We start from the raw sequence: 17,076 nt of genomic DNA on the forward strand, positions 1-17,076 counted from the left end.
TCAAGAACAAACCAAACAAATGAAATTTGGCCTGTGGATGTCTTAAGGGGTAACAATCATGTCCATAATAGTTGGACGCCCCTCCTTTTTCTGGAAGGTTCCATACAGATGAAACACAAATTTCTGCACATCTTGGGAGCTAAATAACTCAATGGTGAAAAATTCGACAAGTAAATACTTTTAGTGGTAAAAAATATGTCCATAATGTTCTGACACCCTTCCTTCTTTTGAAAAAGAGGGGTGACATACAAATGAAACACAAATTTCTGCACGTCTCGAGAACTAACCGAGTAAATGGACCCTATTTTAGCATGTGAATGTTTTAGGGGTCACAGATATGTCCATAATGGTTCGACAGCCCTCCCTCTTCTCTAAGAGTTGTTGATGTTCCTTTTCATAGCTGGATTTTACGTTTTTAAACATAACAGGCAAAGTTATTGACCGATTGCAAAACAAATCAATAGAGTCTCATGGTATTTCAGGTAGCCCGTTCTTCAAAAACCAATTTTGTTTAAATCGGTTGTGTAGTTTTTGAGATAATGACGTCTTATGATTTTACATTTTGATGCATAAACTCTTAACCAAAAATCCGATTAAAATAAAATTTAATATGGTCTCATGAGACAACAAGACTTTTCATTTGCAATTGACTTTAGAAAATCGGACCAGCCATCTCTGAGAAAAGTGAGTGAGAATAAAAATCTGCACATGCACACACACACACATACAGAAAATGCTCAGCTCGTCGAGCTGAGTCGAGTGATATATGCCATTAGCCTTATGGAGCATTTTCATACTTTCGGTTGTCGAATTTGTTATTTATTATAAACAACAATTTTTTGGTAGCCAACAGCACAACTATACTGAACATTTAGAATATAACATTCACACACATATGAACATACATTAACAAACAAATAATATTAAATTCTTTCTTATACATTAATTTAATCTGATCTTATCATTTATTTAATTTGATCTTATCATGGAAAGAGAAATTCTTTCACGCAGTTGATATTACTGATCGTTTCTGTGGGGCATCCAATGAATGGCCAAATACCAATCATTATGGGTTGTGACCAGTATCCAACCTCAAACCCCATTTTTATTCCAGATGGCCACATCTGGTTGCCTAAAAATCATAAAATCCATCATAAAATTGCCAACCTGTCTAATCTGGGTATTTCTATGGCAAAGATGGCAACAGTTTTCGATCAAAAGCCTAAAATGACAAATATCATCCAATTCGATTTGGGGAAACAATATGATACCCTGAGGCTAGAAATCATCTTCTGACACAATTTCGAATTTCTAGACAGTAGCTTCCGGTTTCTGGAAACCAGTCTAAAAACGACAAACATTACCCATGTGAGTTTTTCAGTACCCGGATAATGCTCAGAGGCCAGCAATCAACTTCATACTTCATTTTGAAACTCGAATTTGCGATTTCCGGTTTATGGAAAACATCCTTCAATTGCCAAATACAATCTAATAAACGTATATCAACTCTTCGGACTCTAAAATATTGATGTTTTATTTGAAGAAATAATCTGAGCATAGTACTCGAAATTTGACGTAATATTTGTATTGAATAAATAGTTTTTCTATTATAATGACTCCTAATTACGAACTTTGATCAAAGCAGCTAGTTTTAAACAGCCTTTGGGGTTTGTTTGTTTGACACCTGTTTTCTTTAAATAAGTCGTGCAATTTTTGGAGAATAGACTTTCAATATTTTTACAATTTTACACATAATGGTTAAAATAAAAGTCCAATTACACTGGTCAACACAAGTGTGGCCCGAAGGTCAAACTAATAAAAACTGAAAAAATATTCCTTTTCCTGTGAATTTTTTTTCTTTTCATGGTAACTATTGTGAGCTTCAAAGGCAACCAGTGTTATAATCAAATCAAATGATTACCAATTTAAAACTTACATTGTTAAAATCAGTCTTTGGCAAAACGAGCGAATTTAAAAAAGTTTTCTGACCCGCTTCTTTTCATAACCTTAACCTAACCATAACTTTTTCATAATGTTCAATCATAATAAAACTCGTTATTTAGGGGTTTTGAAGAGTTCATTTGATACAAATTTTGTTCAAACCGGTTGTGTAGTTTCTGAGATAATGGAGTTTCATAACTTTTACATTTTGATGCATAACAGTTCGATTATAATAAAATTCAATGGGATCTTATCAGGCAACCAGACTTTCTATTGCAACTTATTTTGTGAAAATCGGTCCAGCCATCTCTGATCGAGTGGCATTGGGAGAGCGTTACACACACACGCACACACATAAAGAAAATGCTCAGCTCGTCGAACTGAGTCGAGTGATACACATCATTCTGCCCTTTTGAGCACTTTCATACCTTTTGTTTTTGCAGTGTTTGCTATACTTTCCTAGGAGAAAGGCAAAAAATAAGCAATTAATTCGTGGTTTGGTTTTCATTCGACTTTCTGAGTCTATCGTAAACACCGCAAGCCTCTATAAAATAAAGGAACCTTGGGGCAACAGCCATAATTTCACCAATAACTAATATTTTCATAGATAAGACTGTGTTGTCGTGCTACAAAATGCATTATGTAGTTGTTGAAAAGCTGTATTATGGAAATATAACACCTTGATTGCAATAAAAAAATTGCCTTACACTTTTAAAAGATCCATACATATCACATTTTTCTCGAGTAAATCTCAAAGAGAGTTTGTGGTAAAATTATGTTGTCGTAGAGCAATAGTGAAATGTCACTTTAGCTTAGCTTTGGTTAGTTCTGACTGTATATATCAATGGTTGCTACTCCGTGATGGGTCCAAGCCATTCAAGATGCACAGAGAATCAACTGAAAAAACCACTGGGAGTGGTAATTCCTTCTCACTGTGCATCATTCAATGACCCGATTTTTTATAGACCAATAACGGCGCCGGTCACGTCCTTACAGTCAGGTGGGGATATCGTCGGTTTCGTGCAACACCGGCACAACTCAATAAATTTCCATTTTGAAGTCGAAGAATGTCATATATGGTTAAGTTTTATTTCCCAAAGACTTGTTTCAAAATTCACCAAAAACCAAACAAATTCTAAGCTGATGAGTCTTTGGAATTTTAATCAAAAACATGCTCCAAAGATGGTAAAAAAGATAACGGTAATCTTAAACGCCAAATTTTCAACTCCTCAACTTCTTCACTTCAACTTCTCTTGGAACTATGAATTTCGAGTTGTGCCAGTGCCGCACAAAACTTAAGGAAAGAATGTTAGAATGTAGTCTTTGCTTTTATCATATGTTTTGCGACCACCCTATCCAAATTACAGTACAATTGAAGTCAAACATAAATAACAAAAGGTCGACCACCAGCAAAGTGCATTTCATGCAAAGACGGCCTCACTGGTCGTCCCTTAACATTACTTTTCGACTCAAAACGAAGCGCACCCAGCGCAAAGCCTCAAGTTGCATAACCGGCATAAATTAACCGAGACAAAACATATCATTGCAATCCTAAGCCAAAATTGTTTGTCACACGTCTATTCCAGACATCTCACTCTAGCAACATGAAAAAATGTAATAAAGAATACATATTGATTTTGAGGTGCAACATTCTAAGCTAAGATTTTCAAATAAATACAAATCAGTCGGGAGAAGTGTCCAGTAACAGACCTACCAGACTCTCAATGATTAGCGATTCGGTTAACGGACACCGCTCTTTAAAGAAAATCCTTGAGCGATCCCGAAATAGACACCATTTCAGTTTGCCTTAAAAGTCGTCCGATAGTACAACTTTTATATTTTATTAGAGACCGAGTATACATCTGCATCTGTACAAAGACTACGGGAGGGAGTTTTTGTTAGTGGCATAAGTTTTAGAACAGGATTCAATTTGATAAGAACATAGTTAAATTAGATTAATGTAAAAATACAGATATGATCATATATAATGTGAGAATAATAAAGATGAATTCTAAAGTACAATAAGAAGTGTGTGTGTGTGTGTGTGTGTGTGTGTGTGTGTGTGTGTGTGTGTGTGTATCACTCTTTCTATCTCAATCGATTTTCTCAGGGATGGCTTGACCGATTTCAATGAAATTAATTGCAAATGAACGGTCTAGTTGACCCATAAAACCCTATTGTATTTCATTGTAATCTGATTTTTAGCTTAGAGGTTATGATCAAAATGTGAAAATCACGAAACATCAGTATCTTAGAAACTACAGGGCCGGTTTGAACAAATTTAATTTTAAATAAACGGGCTACCTAAAAACCCTTTACTTTTAAATTTTATAAAGATTAAACATGTGGTTCAAAATTTATTAAAAAAAAACGTGTTCTGGAGACTATTTAAACTCACTTATGTTTCTCAGAGCTGGCTGGACCGATGTTTATAAAATCTGTGTCATTAAGAAGGTCTTGTTGCCCCATAAGACCCTATTGATTTTCTTTGCAAATGGGTTTTTACTTTGCCTGTTATATTCAAAAATATGAAATCTAGCTTTAAAAAGAAACATATTCCGAAGACTCACTTTTCTCAGAGATGTCTGAGCTGATTTCCACAAAATTAGTGTCAAAAGAAAGGTCTATTTGGCTCAAAACACCGTGTTGGATGTTATTGTGATTAGACAGTAACTTTGTTTGTAATGTATCGAAGTGTGAAAATCGCGAAACCCTATTATCTTAGAAACTAGTTTCAACATCCAGTTTCAACAATATTGAAATAAATTGAACAAGCTAGTTGAGGGTTAACTGATAAATTTTATTATGATTGAACACGTTGCTCCAAAGTTTGGATACCCTATAGGTTCCCATTTCATTTGATTATAATCGGATTTATAATTCAACCGTTATTCATCAAATTGTAAAAACAACGACTTTTTTGAACATAACTGGGGTGATACGAACAAGCTATCTCTCTAATTTACAAGCAACAAACTTCATAACAATTTGATCTGTGGTAAAAAAGTTATGGAAAGAAAAACAAATTCAAAGAATATTTAAAACTATATCTGCTTTGATCGAAACATGTGGCCTCCACTAAATTTAAATTTGGTATTGTACTATTTGAACGTTCTCGGTATTGCTCGCGATTAAATTGTTTGTAATTAAGATTTCTTTATGTTATGTCGCTATTTCTTAATCGTGCTCAAAAAAAAACCCATAATTAATCCACCCAGCGGTCAGACCCAGTCTTTCTCATTCAAACTTTTATTTGTGAAAAAAGATTTACAAGAACGCATTAATGTATATTCACTCTTCGGGTTTTAAAATTTTGAATCTATGATAGTTTGAGACCCCTCCCTCTTCTGGAAGGGAGGGGTCCAATACAAATGAAACATAAATTTCTGCACAACTCAAGAACAAACCAAGCAAATGAAATGATTTTTTTTGCAATCTGATTTTTACTGTGCCTGTTATGTTTAAAAATGTGAAATCTAGATTTACAAAGAAACATATTCCGAAGATTTTTTTTCTCAGTGATGGCTGAACTGATTCCCACAAAATTAGTGTCAAATGAAAGGTCTAGCTGCCTCATACACCCTATTGAATTTCACTGTAATCGGACTGTAACTTTGTCTGTAATGTATCAAAATGTGAAAATCACGAAACTTCATTATCTCAGGAACTACATACCCGATTTGAACAATATTATTATCAAATGAACGGCCTAGTTTAAGGTAAAATAATGAATTTCATAATGATTGAGCACGTGGTTCAAAAGTTGTGAGAAGAAACATGTTGATGATTTTTTAGGTCGTTTTCCCAAAGATGGCTGGACTAAATTCAACAATCTTAGTGTCAAATGAAAAGTTTGGCTTCCCTATATGTTCCCATTTTATTTGATTACGATCGGATTTTTAGTCCAACCGTTATGTACTAAATTATAAAAACAACGAAAGTCTCAAAGATTACACGACTTATTTGAACATAACTACCCGGACAAACACATAAGATTCGCATGGATTCCTTAGGATTCGTCACATTGGAATCGTGAAGCGTCCTCGAAGGAATCCAGAAAAAAAAATCCTCGAGTATGCCCAATCTATAGGGCTAGCATTCCTGAATGAGAATCCCTCAGGTTTTCTTGGATTCCTCACATTGGAATTGTGAATCGTTCTTAATAAAGAATCCTCAAAACAGCCCTGTCTATGGGGTTCTAGGATTCCTCACATAGAAATCGTGAAGCATCCTTGATGAGGAATTCTGAAAAAGGAATCTTCAGGAATGCCCTGTCTATAATGCAAGGATTCTTGAATGAGAATCGTGTAATGAGAATACTTCAGATTCCCTAGGATTCTTTACATTGGAATCGTGAATCGTCCTTGTTAAGAAATCCTGAAAAGGAATCCTCAAGACTGCCCTTTCTATGAGGTTCTTGAATGAGAATCGAGTAATGAGAATCTTCCGGATTCCCTAGGAATTGATATGTTATGAATTAGTCTCTTAGGAACACAATATAACGGATACTTCTTCTTCAAAAAAATTCTACCTTGCGGTCAGACCCAGCCTTTCTTATTCAAACTTTTATGTGTAAAAATAGATTTACATGAACGCTTCATTTCAATAAATGTATATTCACTCTTTATGTTGTAAAATATTGATGTTGTAATTTATACATATAAAAATACAGTCCGGTCTGTCTGTATGTCTGAACCATATAGGCTCGAAAGCTACCGAGCCAATCAAAGTGAAAATTTGTTTGTAGGGGTTTTTAGTGTCGATATAGGTCTCTATGATAGCTTGAGTCCCCTCGCTCTTCTGGAAGGGAGGGGTCCTATACAAATGAAACATAAATTTCTACACAACTCAAGAACAAACCAAACAAATGAAATTGGGCCTGTTATTATTGTAAAAAATCGTTAATCAGCAAGTTATAATAGGCTTTGCTTAACGCCGGTGTATGCAACATGACCATAATCGTATTCGGGTGTCTTTCAAAACTGACGTCCAGTAATATGAAGACCCCTCAAAAATAATTATAAGTACTAGGAAACAGTTTGTTATTGGATTAACAGTGTCTTAAACAAAACTAAGCGTTTAGTATCTTCACTCAAATTATTTTTTACGTTATAATTATCGGAAAAGCTATGTGAATATTTTCCACTGTCATTTTCACGTAGATTTTACGTGATTGTCAGTTTATTCAATCATGAACTGGTGAGATGATTTATCCTATGTATCTTATGCACTAGATATATGCATTTCATGTGAGTTTTACGTAGAATTTAACTACCAGTAAAATAAAAAACATTTGACTGTCGGATAGGTTCGTTTTATACAACATATAATTTTCGATTGTGGTTTCCCAAATCCTTAAGAGACTAGGAATAGTTTAGGAGTTAGCATGGGCGCAACTACGGGGGGGGGGGTCTAGGGGGGGGCTTCTCAACAAACACAACCTCGTACGATTCTGCATCCTGCCCAGCACTATAAAGCCGGTACCTAGTTCATCGATCTAGCAAGTCGCGTTCAAAAACTAGGTATGCCGCCCTAGGTTCGGCGAAATTTGTAACTGATTTTATTAAATCATATGAACATATGGACAGCAGTAAACGAAGCAGCTTTCTAGAAGATATGGATAACATAGGACTTGAAACAATAGTTTTGCCGTCCGTTTCTCGATTTAGCCCCACAGTGCGCTGTGGTCAAGATATTTAATACATCTACGGAGATTCAATCCCGATTGAATTGATTTTTTCTACTGTTACGACACTATTTTATGCGTTAATAAATAAGCGCATTTTAACTCTTTTTTTTCTCTTTTTTTAAATAAAATGTATGAAAGCTAGCCCCCCCTAGAAATTTTTCCTAATTGCGCCCATGGGAGTTAGGAATAGAAATTATCCAAATATGTTGCTTGATAAGTCGCATGGGCATGCAAAATCGCCAATTTGTAAATGAATTAAACGAAATACGAAATTTCAAAATGATATTGCGACATTCGTTGGCGATCATTACTGTTAGCTGCAACTGTTTATGTTCAGCAAATTCCTCGCAATTTGAACTGAATCTGTGTGAAATCTTGATGCTGGATTCTGATGGTTTTTCTAAAGCGAGCTTCATCGAGGAATTCCTTTCATGTTTAAAGACTGAGCCAGACAACAGCTTCGCCATTTTGATTTCTGTGTATTTTCACACGGAGAGTTCACGCGATACTTGATTCTATTTAACGTTGCCAAGATGACGTAGATGCTACGTGATAAAAGTATGGTAGGTAGTATGCATGTGATTTTCACGTAGATGTTATGTTTGTCACATAAATCATGCAAAATGACAAAAAATAATTTAGTACAGGAAATTTCACGTAACAATAACGTGAAAAATATTTTGAGTGTATGCCAAATGGAATAAAATGTAACAAGAGGAGCTCTTAGAAAGGGAACATGACCGACTAATCTTTAAATGCACAATGTTCCTATTTGAAATATTTTTTTTTTGTTCACACAACATTTATTTGACACGGCACCATTATTTGAAATATTTTGTCACAAACAATAACATTAAAATTATAATTTATATTCTTTCTCAAAAATTATGACACATCATAGGTTGGCAAAAAACTATACAAAGTCAACTACAAACTTCCAATAATTCATTTCGTGATGACTCGGAAATTCGAATATATCTGAAATTGAAACATATGTACTTAAGTCCCAGTTATGATTCATAACTGAAATTTCGGATTTATGAATAATGAAAATAATTTTATTTCGTTAACGTTCCGTCCGGTTGTAATATGTTTGACAACTATTATTGCTTGGATTTTCGGCTCATCAGTCTTTAGACAAAGACTGATGAGCCGAAAATCCAAGCAATAATAGATACACGTCACAGTCGATAGCATTCACATTATGTTTGACAACTTTATGTCAATTGATGGTATAAACAACTTTCCCGGAGAAACAAAATGGCTTGCACCATTTATTCAGAAGATAGATGTCAGCGCCATCTGTAGAAAAAAAAATTAAAGCTGCCTGAATACATTTTTCAAAAAGGTGTTCTATGTTTTTTGCCGAAGACATGAACACTGTAGCAACAACTGTTAAGGAGTTATGAGGTTTTGTCGTGCCAACGGACCAATTTTCCCCACTGTGCAGCGTCAACATAGAATAAACAAAACTACGTGAACAATAAAACACAAATTTAGGTACATACACTAGTAATTATGACCTTAAAATTACATTTTCGTGAACCCCAAATTAGGAGCTTTCAATTGATGTATATATCATCGTTTTCTGATTCATTTGAAGCAAAATAATGTTTAAGATGGCTTGACATAGTATTTTGAAAAATTTTCGGAAACCACTCAACCACAAATTACCACAAATTAGATTTCGAACTCACGAACATTAGTGATAAAAAATTTTGAAAAAAAACATTTTATCAAGCCATTTTGATATATGCGCTATTATTGACTTCTCTGGCTTTTGAATGACTATTTTTGCTCCAAGCTAAATGATTGATAACTGTTATATTGGAGATAAACGCAACACAACTTATTTGGGACTCTTTTGGTTTATGTTGGTGTCTGCATTTTTTTATTTCTTATTATTTTTTATCTATAGCGCTTTGGATGCGTTAGGTATTTTTTGCGTTGATATTAACGGCGAATATTTATATAGTTTAACACAAGAGCAGGCACGATGCGACCATCCCCGAGTTCAAAATAACTCAGATTTTTACAATTCGCGCTTAAGTGTCAAATGTGATAAAGATAACAACCAGATATCGTATAGTGACCGCTTTAAACAACGTTATCGCGAAAGATAATAGTTGTTCACAGTTGTTTTTTATTATTGCATATATCACCCTTATTAGTTCTAAAATAACTTCACTGGCTGTGCGGTCGTCAATCCTCATGAATGTTCGGAGAAAAGAGCGACACGTCTGTACAATCATTGCAATGTGTTTGTAATAACCTATTTCAATCATTTCAATTCATGTTTTCAACAACAATTGATATGTTATGAATTGGTCTCAAAAAGTTCATTCCTTATTCTTAGGAACACAATATAACGGATACTTTTAATACTCAACTTCAAACCAGTTTTTATTTTTTTGCCTTTTTTTTGCCACGTCAAAAAATTGGAAATTTCAGCTATGGAAGGCAGTTAACCGAGACTTTCTTCACATTCCTCTCGTTGCATTTTATAATTCATTTTTATTATTCTCACATTATACGTACAATAGACAAATAGTTGCGCTGCAATGATTTTGTAATAACTTATTTCAATTATTGTTTTCAGCCGCCGGAAGCATTACAATAACTACTACTCTAATATTAAATCATCTATTTATCTTGCTTTTTTCCTAAACAGGTAGAGCAATCACTGCACAAACAAAAGGTATAAAAGAGCTCGAAAGGGCCAAATATCGTATGTCACTCGACTCAGTTCGACGAGCTGAGCATTTTCTGTATGTGTGTGTATGTGTGTGTTTGTGTCCGTGTGTGTGTAACGTTCTCTCAATCTCACTCGATTTTCTCAGAGATGGCTGGACCGATTTCAATGAAATTAATTGCAAATGAAAGGTCTAGTTGGCCCATGATTTTAATGTAATCGGATTTCTAGTTAAGAGGTCATGTATCAAAATGTAAAAATCACGAAACATCAATATCTCAGAAACTGCGCAACCAATTTGAACAAAATTAATTTGAAATGAACGGGCTGCTTAAAAAACCCTTATATTTTGAATTTCATAAAGATTGAAAATAAACGTGTTTTCGAGACTATTTATTTTGTTCATGTTTCTCAGAGATGGCTGGACCGATTTTCATAAAATCGGTGTCAAATAGAAGGTCTAGTTGTCTAATAAGACCTTATTGATTTTTTTGCATTCGGACTATTACATTGCCTGTTATGTTTAAAAATATGAAATCCAGCTATGAAAAGTAAAATATTTGCAAGACTACTTAAACTCACTCACTTTTCTCAGAGATAGCTTAACCGATTTTCACTAAATAAGTGTCAAATGACAGTTCCAGCTGCCTCATAACACCCTATTGAAATTAACTGTAATCGGTCTGTAACTTTGTCTGTAATATATCGAAATGTAAAAATCACTAAACTTCATTATCTCAGAAACTACACAACCGATTTAAACAATATTGATATCAGATGAACGGGCCATTCAAGGGTTAACTGAAGAATTATGATTGAACAAGTGGTTTTATAATTCGGCTGCTCTATACGTTTCGTCATGTATCAAATTGTAATAACAACAAATGTCTATTATCTCAAATATTACACGACTTATTAAACATAACTAGTGTCTTACGAAAAAGTTATCTTTAGGAGATACAGATAACTAACTTCATAACAACTTGATATGTGGTTCAAAAGTTATGGAACGAAAAGAAATCAAAGACTATTTAAAACTACTCCTGCTTTAATCGATTTTTGTTGCCTCAACAGAATTTAACTGTGGTATCGTACTATTTGAACGTTATCTGTATCGCTCGTGATGAAATTGTTCTGATAATGAAAGTTATTTTTTTTATTTCGCTATTTCTTAAGCATTAATACGTCAAATTTCATATTTAATACTTCAATTACAACATCAATATTATAGAACCTAAAGAGTAAATATACCTTCATTGGATTTGAGCATTCATGTAAATCTATTTTTACAAATAATATGTATGAATGAGAAAGACTGACTCTGACCGCTAGGTGGAGATTTAGAGAAAGGTATAGCAATCACTGCAAAAACTGAAGGTATAAAAGTGCTCAAAAGGGTCGAATGTCGTATATCACTCGATTCAGTTCGACGAGCTGAGCATTTTTTGTATATGTGTGTGCGTGTGTGTGTAACGCTCTCCGAATCCCTCTAGATCAGAGATGGCTGGACCGATTTTCATAAAATTAATTGCAAATGAAAGGTCTAGTTGCCCTTATAAGGTAGTGAATATTATTGTAATCAGGTTTTTAGTTTAGAGGTTATGTATTAAAATGTAAAAACCACGAAACATCATTATCTCAGAAACTGCACAACCGATTTGAACAAAATTAATTTTTATTGAACGAGCTACCTAGAAAACCCTTAACTTTCGAATTTCATAAAGGTTGAACATGTGGTTCACAAGTTATTTAAAGAAGCGTGTTCTAGAGACTGTTTCTCAGAGATGGCTGGATCAATTTCCACAAAACCAGTTGCATATGGAAGGTCTAGTCCATAAGACCCTATTGATATTTTTTTTGCAATCGGACTATTACTTTGCTTGTTATGTTTAAAAATGTGAAATAAAGTTATGATGTGATCACTCAGAGATGGATGAACCGATTTCCACAAAATTAGTGTCAAATGAAAAGTCTAGCTGCCTCTTAAAACCCTTTTCAATTTCTTTGTAATAGGATTGTAACTTCGTATCAAAATGTGACAATCACGAAACTTCATTATCTCAGAAACTACACGACCGATTTAAACAATATTGGTATCAAATAAACGAGCTAGGTGAAGGTTACCTAATGATCAGGCACGTGGTTCAAAAGTTATAAAAAGAAACATGTTCCGATGACTTTTCAAGTCGTTTTCCCAAAGATTGCCAGGCTAAATCCAACAATCTTAGTGCAAATGCAAAGTTTGGCTACCCTATAGGTTCCCATTTCATTTAATGTATTAAATTATAAAAGCAACGAAAGTCTATTATCTCAAAGATTACACGACTTATTTGAACATAACTAGTGACATACGTACATTTGTACAAGTAACAAATTTCATAGCAATTTGATATGTTGTTAAAAAGTTATGAAAAGAAACGAATTTTAAAGTCTTTTAAAAACTGTAGCTGCTTTGTTCAAATTATTTTGCATCATCAAAATTCAAATTTGGTATTGTGCTATTCCCGGTATTGCTCGTGATTTAAAAGAATGTAATATTTGAAATATAAGAAAAATCCTACTATAAATAATCGAATCTAAAATGAAATCTAAAATGATATCGAGTCCAACCTAAATATGAGTACAGTGACGTTTCGATAGTACCACGATAAAAAAACCTAAATTAATCCACCTAGCGGTCAGACCCAGTCTTTCTCATTCAAACTTTTATTTGTAAAAATAGATTTACATGAACCATTCTATCCAATAAGTGTATATTAAGTCTTTAAGTTCTATAATATTGATGTTGTAATCTATACATATAAAAATGTAGTCCGGTCTGTCTGTTAGTCTGTCTGTCTGTTTGATCCATATAGGCTCGAAAGCTACCGAACCGATCGACGTGAAAATTTGTATGTAGGGGTATTTGGTCCCGATAAAGGTTCCTATGATAGTTTGAGAACCCTCCCTCTTCTGGAAAGGAGGTGTTTAATAGAAATCAGCTTTGTTCAATTCGGTTGGATAGTTTTCGAGATAATGATGTTTCATGATTTTGATATTTTGATACATAACCTCTAAACTAAAAATCAGATTACAATGAAAATTAATAGGCTCTTACGGGACAATGAGACCTTTCATTTGCAATTATTTTTATGAAAATCGGTCCAGCCATCTCTGCGAAAAGTGAGTGAGAATTAAAATCTGCTCATACACGCACACACTCACTCACACACACGCACACGCACACGCACACGCACACGCGCACACACACACACACACACACACACACACACACACGGTTCTGCCAGTGATTGCTATACCTTTCTGGGAGAAAGACAAAAAGTTATAAGAGAAACAAAAAAAAACCCACAAAAAAATTCTAGCTTGCGGTCAGACCCATCCTTTCTTATTCAAACTTTTATTTGTAAAAATAGATTTACATGAACGCTTCATTTCAATAAATAAACACTTTAGGTTGTAAAATATTGATGTTGTAATTTATACATAGAAAAATACAGTCCGGTCTGTCTGTATGTCTGAATCATATAGGCTCGAAAACTACCGAGCCAATCAAAGTGAAAATTTGTATGTAGGGGTTTTTAGTGTCGATATAGGTCTCTATGATAGCTTGAGTCCCCTCGCTCTTTTGGAAGGGAGGGGTCCTATACAAATGAAACATAAATTTCTACACAATTCAAGAACAAACCAAACAAATGAAATTTGGCCTGTGGATGTCTTAAGGGGTAACAATCATGTCCATAATAGTTGGACGCCCCTCCTTTTTCTGGAAGGTAGGGGTTCCATACAGATGAAACACAAATTTCTGCACATCTTGGGAGCTAAATAACTCAATGGTGAAAAATTCGACAAGTAAATACTTTTAGTGGTAAAAAATATGTCCATAATGTTCTGACACCCTTCCTTCTTTTGAAAAAGAGGGGTGACATACAAATGAAACACAAATTTCTGCACGTCTCGAGAACTAACCGAGTAAATGGACCCTATTTTAGCATGTGAATGTTTTAGGGGTCACAGATATGTCCATAATGGTTCGACAGCCCTCCCTCTTCTCTAAGAGTTGTTGATGTTCCTTTTCATAGCTGGATTTTACGTTTTTAAACATAACAGGCAAAGTTATTGACCGATTGCAAAACAAATCAATAGAGTCTCATGGTATTTCAGGTAGCCCGTTCTTCAAAAACCAATTTTGTTTAAATCGGTTGTGTAGTTTTTGAGATAATGACGTCTTATGATTTTACATTTTGATGCATAAACTCTTAAACAAAAATCCGATTAAAATAAAATTTAATATGGTCTCATGAGACAACAAGACTTTTCATTTGCAATTGACTTTAGAAAATCGGACCAGCCATCTCTGAGAAAAGTGAGTGAGAATAAAAATCTGCACATGCACACACACACATACAGAAAATGCTCAGCTCGTCGAGCTGAGTCGAGTGATATATGCCATTAGCCTTATGGAGCATTTTCATACTTTCGGTTGTCGAATTTGTTATTTATTATAAACAACAATTTTTTGGTAGCCAACAGCACAACTATACTGAACATTTAGAATATAACATTCACACACATATGAACATACATTAACAAACAAATAATATTAAATTCTTTCTTATACATTAATTTAATCTGATCTTATCATTTATTTAATTTGATCTTATCATGGAAAGAGAAATTCTTTCACGCAGTTGATATTACTGATCGTTTCTGTGGGGCATCCAATGAATGGCCAAATACCAATCATTATGGGTTGTGACCAGTATCCAACCTCAAACCCCATTTTTATTCCAGATGGCCACATCTGGTTGCCTGAAAATCATAAAATCCATCATAAAATTGCCAACCTGTCTAATCTGGGTATTTCTATGGCAAAGATGACAACAGTTTTCGATCAAAAGCCTAAAATGACAAATATCATCCAATTCGATTTGGGGAAACAATATGATACCCTGAGGCTAGAAATCATCTTCTGACACAATTTCGAATTTCTAGACAGTAGCTTCCGGTTTCTGGAAACCAGTCTAAAAACGACAAACATTACCCATGTGAGTTTTTCAGTACCCGGATAATGCTCAGAGGCCAGCAATCAACTTCATACTTCATTCGTTGTTTTGCTTTCGTCTCGATTAGACGCAAATTGTTTATCTCCGTTTGAGTTCGCAAAATAACAATACACGAGTTATCGTACGGGTGTTTTTTTGTCGATTAGTTCTCGTGCTGCGCAATAACAATAGACTGTTATATATCGGCAGAAACATCTGCACACTGGTAGGGGCAGGCTACCCCGCCAGTGATTCGATACGCAGCTGATATATCAGCAAGAATAATTCTCCCGCACCGCTGTTACCCCGCTAGCAGCACGGACCATCATACGATCGAGCGAGTGGAAGTCAACTACAAGTGGCATCTACAAGGTCGCGTGTAGGACACGGCCACTGTGTCTCAACACGAAGCTGGATCGTCATTGTTTGTTCTGCGGAGACGCTCGATTAATCCTACTATCAGCCGTGAGGTCGTGACTTAGACGTTCGGTGAAGTATTACCTTTAGAATTTTTACTATTATTATCAATATTATTACTATGTTATAATATTATTATTAATATTATTATTGATATTATTATTGTTATTATTAATACTATTACTATAATTATTATTATTATTATTATTATTACTATTGTTATTAGTATTAGTATTACTGTCTTTTTTTTTTATTTGATCCATTGTAGATTGAAAAATTGTTTTTAAAATTTAACATCAACTACTTGAACCCCCCCCCCCCATATTCGAATATTTATCGTTTGTGTGCGGTAGAGCGTAACGCTCCCGCAAAATGGACGACATGCAGGTGCAACTTTTCCTGGAGGTGGAAACAAACGGGGAAGAAATTGAAATTTCTCCCATCAGCACACCCCTACCTTCCCCTGTGCCCTCCCCTTTGCCAAGTCCTGTACCAAGAGTACCGGAAGTACGGGTAAAAGCTTACCCAGATGCCGCTGGCGGTCCCTACGTTGTTTTTTTCCGGCCCATAAAGAAGCCATTGAATATTATCCAAATTGGCAAAGACCTGGCAAAACATTTTTCGGCCGTAACCGAGATTACGAAGGTGAGGCCGAACAAACTGCGAGTTGTCGTGAGTAGCTTGAAGCAAGCAAACGAAATTGCTGGCTACGAGCTCTTCACGAGAGAGTATCGCGTGTACATCCCTGCCAAGGATGTAGAAATCGACGGTGTGGTTACCGAGGGGAATCTCACTGTCGATGACATTTTGCGTCATGGAGTTGGCTGCTTTAAAAACCCCTTGATGCAAAGTGTAAAGATACTGGATTGCAAGCAATTGCATTCAGTATCCATCGAAGAAGGGAAGAAGAAATTCCTCCCTTCGGATTCCTTCCGAGTAACATTCGCCGGATCCGCGCTGCCGAACTACGTCCGCTTGGACAGGGTTCGTCTACCTGTACGCCTGTTCGTACCGCGGGTCATGCATTGCCAAAACTGTAAGCAGTTAGGTCACACAGCCACCTACTGCTGCAACAAGGCACGCTGTAGCAAGTGCGGAGGCAATCATGCTGAGAACGCTTGCAGTGGGGATACTGAAAAGTGTCTTTATTGCGAGGGAACTCGGCATGACCTTCCGGCATGTCCCGCGTACAAACAGCGCGAGGAAAAAATTAAGCGTTCCCTTAAGGAACGATCAAAGCGCTCTTTTGCAGAAATGCTTAAGAGGGCTGAGCCACCCTCGACAGGAAACATCTT

The 17,076-nt window shown here is 35.3% G+C and overlaps 1 protein-coding gene across 3 annotated transcripts in view; it reads left to right on the forward strand.

Annotated features, from left to right (window-relative positions):
- LOC129718452 (integrator complex subunit 7) overlaps positions 1-17,076 on the forward strand; it is an 809,667-nt gene that overhangs the window by 743,095 nt on the left and 49,496 nt on the right. The window lies entirely within an intron of this gene.

This window comes from Wyeomyia smithii, chromosome 1, assembly GCF_029784165.1.
Source record: "Wyeomyia smithii strain HCP4-BCI-WySm-NY-G18 chromosome 1, ASM2978416v1, whole genome shotgun sequence".
In the NCBI taxonomy this organism is placed as follows: domain Eukaryota; kingdom Metazoa; phylum Arthropoda; class Insecta; order Diptera; family Culicidae; genus Wyeomyia; species Wyeomyia smithii.